Source organism: Charadrius vociferus, unplaced genomic scaffold, assembly GCF_000708025.1.
Source record: "Charadrius vociferus isolate BGI_N301 unplaced genomic scaffold, ASM70802v2 scaffold151, whole genome shotgun sequence".
Lineage (NCBI taxonomy): Eukaryota > Metazoa > Chordata > Aves > Charadriiformes > Charadriidae > Charadrius > Charadrius vociferus.
Window position 1 is genome coordinate 18,505 of NW_009646933.1, and position 6,188 is coordinate 24,692.

Below are 6,188 nucleotides of genomic sequence, written 5' to 3' on the forward strand. Positions count from 1 at the left end.
AGGACTAGAAGACATCTCAATTCAGCCTGGATACCCTTGTAAATATCCCCCAGTGAATTTACTGCTTTGGTGTTTGATGTGACACAAAGATTATACGGCATCATTTACTAAAATGATAAAGTATTCTGTGTGATTGATACTGAAAAAAATGTGGTATCATTCCGTTTTATACATAAATATATTTTCCTTTCCGTTGAACCTGAGGCGTTTGGAAATTACACCCCAAGCAAAACTCTGCAGTGAAATCTTGCTGGAACATTTGATGGTAAACAACTTTTTCCTTTCAAGGTTATGAAAAATGATATTTAGGAAAGAACTGCTCTAAATGTGATGCTCTCTGATTTGTGTTATGAAGGGAACAGCACTCTTCCCAGCATCTGATGGTGATTTAGCCACACCATATTGGTAAGAGAGTTACTGTCAGTGTCACTTAGTATGATCTTTAATTGAAGAGTTTCTTCTTAAGTGTTTAGATAAACTCAAATTGGCCATGTACGTGTTTTGAACATCATAAATGATGAACCAGCAGGGTCAAGCTGTCCAAAGCTGCTTACAATTCCTTAATCTGGGAAAAGCCTTAGCGGGGGGCTGTCAAAGCACATTTTGCAATGAGTGCATGTAAACGCACATGCACTTATAAACACATGGCTGCAGAGCTAAGCTCATATCCACTGTTTCTAATTGAAGGCAGAAAGAAAGGAGATCATCTGAGCAGAAATCAGTATTTGGAGAGAGAAAATAACCCTGTGGATAGTTTCTTGAGCACGCAAGCAGGAGATATGAGAACAAATGAATGTGTCTGGAAAAGGGCTGATATGGAGGAAAACCATCATCTAGCTGAGCTTTTTGATTTTTCAAAATAGGGCTGAAAGTCCTGTGTTTTCTAAGAGAAGATGCAGTCTGAAAGGCTTTTACAGAGTTTATCCGTGCATGTGTTTTTACTCTTTACTGAAACCAAAAAGCAGAGTGAAGTGAAAAATAATGGTGAGGTGAGGAGGAAGGATGAGTCAACCAAACTTTTTTAAACTTGGAATTCAGTTCATGTTCACACTGACTTAGAGCAAAAAATCCAGACAACTGCTTTGTTCATTGGAGCCATTACATCTACTGGTCAACAATAAGGCTTCATAGTAAAGCTTCTCTTATGTTATTCCATGAATATATCCATTAACAAAGTTTAAAGGATTTGCTCAACAAATGATCTCATGAAATATTCAACCAATTAAATAGTTTCAGAACTATTTATCAAAAAAGATGCTTAATGAGCAACAATGACATCCCCAATAAAATAACATATATGGCAGGTATGCTCTGCAGTTTAAACAACACTCTTCTAACAGGAATGTTCTTATTTTAAAGGCCAATATTTTGTGTGATCACTGGAAAAAAATTGTATAACTGACCTTTTACGAACTCAGAGAATGTGAGGGTCTATTTCAGAAAGGCAAAAATTTCATCATCAGACCTATTTCCTTGAATCAGAGTATTCCTTTTTCCTCCTACTTTATATAAAATAGCACTTTTTTGCCCTTCAGACCAAAATGAGATGCTTGAAAAATATTCTGTTTGACTTTTTAATAGTAATTGAATAAACTGTCACTGAGTGCACTGAAAAAGTCTGATATTTAAGACTACACATTGGATCCATGATAAAATTTTAATAACTTGCATAGTTACATGGATTTTTTAAAACCATGTGCAAACAAATAAATCTCAGAGAAACTGCTAAACAGTTTAAAGTTAATGTGATTGAAAGTTCAGAGTTTTATTGAAATCTAATATATAAGACAGTTTGTATTTTCATCCTTATAATATCATTTCCATACGTCTCTTTTTATATTTTTTCGATTGAGTCTCTTTCATACTGTCTGTGAGTCAGGCATGCCACCTAAAATTCAGGTGTGAACCATTCTAATAATACTAAAATTAAAACTATGAAAGGAATAGTTGTGAGTTTCTCATATAACCAAATGGTGAGGAAATATGAATGTTTTGTAAAGTATACCTGTATGTCAACCCACATTAGCTATAGCCATGACTTTTGTACTCAGAAGAGGTAGCACGTTCTGCCTTAAAATTTGGGCAAAGCTCTGTAAATACTTTGCCTATACTGGTTGAAGTGTTCATGAACATTTTTGAATCTTTCAGCAAATCTAACCTCAGCAAGAGATTTCCTAACACAATTTTCATTTTCTAAGAAATGTCATATTCTATAAACTGAATCTTCATGGCTGATAATGACAAAAATAAGGAGCAATTTTCTTTTGTTAAACTGCCAGTTCAAATCCACCTCGTATATGTACTGTATTCACTTCATTAGCCCAGATGAAACTGAGGTGGTTGTTACTTGTAGCAGTTCATTATCTTGTGACTTAGTCTTAAGGTGAGAAAATGACACCACAGTCACCACTGGCTGATTCAACAACATGGTACAGGCTCATGTGTCACACACACACTTGGGGGTGTGTGTGAGTGACTGCAGTCCACAGTGTTTGCCATTTTTGCAAATTTAGAGAGACTTCTGGATCCATGGTATGATATACATATCATTTATGCTGACGATCAAAAACCTTTGTCTTGCAGTTTTGAATATCAGCTAAACACCTAAACCCAGTGCTTTGCAAAACAAATGAACAAATAAGATGAGGGCATGTGTGGGACAAACTTCTTCTTCCACCCTAGTTGCTATATGAAATATTGTTTATAGGCTGGGACTCATCTCACCTAACTTTGGATTCAGTATCTAGTTGCCTAATTCAGGGTTTGACATCTACTCTCCCTCTGTCATCATGGAAGAAAACACATCCAAAGTCTCACAGGCATCTTCCTGGGGCAGAAGAAACTCCTCTATAGATATGTCTCTTTCAGATGTCAAAAGCTTGGCTGAAATGAATCAATGCCACATAGATACAGGCGTTTTTTTTCTTGCATTTCTGTCTCTTATGAGACATTATTAGTATTGACTCTAGAAGTGTATCCTGTATTGTGTCTGAGAGCAGTGAGATGTTTGGTCCTTTGTACCTAGGAAGAGTAGCACTGGAATCAGCAGCCAATTGTCAAGACAAATCCTTTGAACTCACGGGTTTGAACCTGGAAACTGGCAGAAATCTGAATGAGCTCACAATCCCTGTGGGAGGAACACTCTCTTACAAAGCTTGGGCTGGTGCCATAGAGGACCATAGACGTGATGACTGTGTTTTCTTAATGACCCTATTATTCTCTCAGGAGCAATATTAGTGAGTATTATGAGTCAATGCTTTTTAGTAGTAGCCTTATTATTTATATTTGGAATTACAGGAATGAAAAGGTCAAAACTTCAGCTAAGAAAATAGAGAGCTGGGGAAAAAGTTTTAACCAAAAATAAACTTTTTGTTTTAATCATATTTGTATCAATACAACGTGATGTGTTGTTCACAATGAGTGTGTCTCTAATACTGCATTTTCAGTTCATGATATTGTGTCCATGACCGGAGCTTACAATTTGGCAGGATTCTCCTGTTCTTTTTGTAGGAGCTTCCAGAACAGTCAATAAATAAAACTAACCATTCCCTAGAGATATTGAACTGGCAGGTTTTACAGGCAGTAACTTCACACACAATCAGAGCTAGGTCACTGCATGGAGTACCAGCCATCTCTCTTTTCTCTTCAAATATTTTGATCCAAGTTTCCATTATCGTGGTGCACATCCCTCTCCTCCCCTTTGCAGCTTTTGCTGGTACTGCTTACCTTGAGAGACTGTCTGGAGGCACAAAGGGTGTATGCACACTAAGTGATGGAGTGAAATACAGATATATCCACACCAATGCCAACCTCAGTAAACATATCCTTTCGGGTAAAGGAACTCCATGAGCTTGTCCCAGAACTGTCTAATTGAGTGATTACAGACATATTTTAACATTTCCAATTTAAATGCAGCCAACTTCTGTGTTTGTTCTGCTTTGCCTAAGTTAGACGGCACATTAAAACGTACAATCTATTTCCTAATCATCTCATAGCCCAAACAGATAGGTCACTTGCAGGATAATTCAGACTTTGCCCTCTTCCCTTTATCTAGTCAACCTCTTTTCCTCTAGTAAACTGGGAACAGATTTCTTGCTTGGTTAATTAGCTCTAAACTGCCTTCTACCATCTCGTCTTCAAGCTTGCCCCTTGAATATTATGTGCATGTTAGTGAGATAATGAGTACAGATTTCAGATTCTCTGCATTTTCCAGGTGGAAGAACCGAAACAGAGAAATGTTAAGGTTAGAGTTTGCCTTGCTTAGCTTTGAAAATCTCAGAGTTAGATCCCTGAGCTAGTAATTTGAGGGCACTTTTATATTCATAAAGCAACTGTAGAAGGCAATTATTCGACCTACCTTATGGTGAGATGAGTTGTCTTCCCTCATTTTTATTAATTATAAAAATCTATTATTATCAGACCGTAAATACAAACCTATACTTATACCGTGTGTAGATAAAAATGTCGTAAAAGCAAGTGTGTAACTAAAATGGTAGTTTTTTTCCTTGACAGTATTTCAAAGTAGGCACTTCCTCATCTAAAATCTTTCTGTTAATTTTTACCCATCATCATTCTTTGGATGCAAAAGTATACTTCTGAAATACATCTTAAAGTGGGTGTAGCTTAATCCACTAGGATTAAGAAAAGACAAGTTATAAAGTAGGTGGGATATTTTTAGATGTTTTTATTACTATTATTAGCCATTACAAAGGAACAGAAATGTTGGTAGGTGCCTCATAGAAGATGTGGAGAAAGCCAAGTGCTTGTATGAAGGCACCTGCACTATAAATGTTGACAACACAATAAGTACTGTGGGATTCACCTGTACTAGAAGATTAAGCACACTCAGGACCAGACTCTGGCAAAGGATGTCATGAAAAGCCTACTACTTATTGTTAAGGTCTTTTACCCTACAAACTAGCAAATTATTCTTCACTTTCAATTGAAATTCTTATATAACATCCCCAACATAATATTATTGTTAGTGATATACCTCTTGGAGAAACTGATCACAAAGACATGATACAACCTTAAAGTGAATCCTGAAATTGAAATCATATCTCTTTCAAAGCAAAATATATTTTAGACCATATGATTTTCCTTTCATCTGTGGTCTTTCTTTAAATTCATTACCAGAATCAGAATTTAGTTGTTTTTGAGACACAGCATACTGTACTTTGTTGACTGTTCATCTAATAATCCATGAAACAAAAGGAAATAAGGGAACAAAAATATGTGAACTGGAGAACTGGTTGCTAGAAAGTGAGTAGAGTGCGATAGACCAAAATGCTAAAAAACATAATTAAAAAGTCAGAAAGCTGAGAAAGTAACTGATTCAGTAAGAAAGAAAAGATTAGGAAGTTCAAATGATAAAATACTACTAGAAGTAGCTACAATCATCCTTAGGGTTAGTGGAGTTGTTTGAAGAAGAGACTAGTATATAAGCAAGTGAATAACATCACTGAGGGAAAAGAGTAAAAAGAGAAGGAGGAAGGAAAAAAAAAAGATGTGAACAAGCCACTGACTGTAATCCTTGATGATACCATTAACTGAAAATGAGAGGTCATAGAGGTCATTATTAATTTGTGGGTTAAAGTAGCTGACTTCAGAGTTTGATAATCTCGGTTTTCTACCTGCAAGGGTTAACTGGCAAAAAAACTTTCTAAAACAACACCTTTAAAGCAAAAGATCTGAAATATTCACAAGACACTAACAGAAGATTCCAGGAGGTGTTGTCTTTGTAAAAGAAATGTATACAAAAACTTCACAGCATTCTGAAATGTGGGGACAGAACTACGACATGTATCAGACATACATATTAAAGCACAACTTCTCTGAGACTGAATGGTCTTAGGAATGGGTTCCTGTGAATAAATTACAAGACCATCATTATTCAATAACATATAATTTGTGTCTTAATCCAGAATACATTGATTTCCTTCCATTCATTACAAAGAGTTTTGGATTAGCTCCTGGATTGAATAATTTGACTCCCTTTGCAAGTAACTCCTGAACAAAGAAATGAGATAGAACTCCTGAGATCACAGAATCACAGAATTTTCAGAGTTGGAAGAGACCTGTGGAGATCATCTAGTCCAGCTCCCCTGCTGAAGCAGGATTGCCCAGAGCACATCACTCAGGACTGCATCCAGGCGGGTCTTGAAAATCTCCAGAGAAGGGGACTCCAC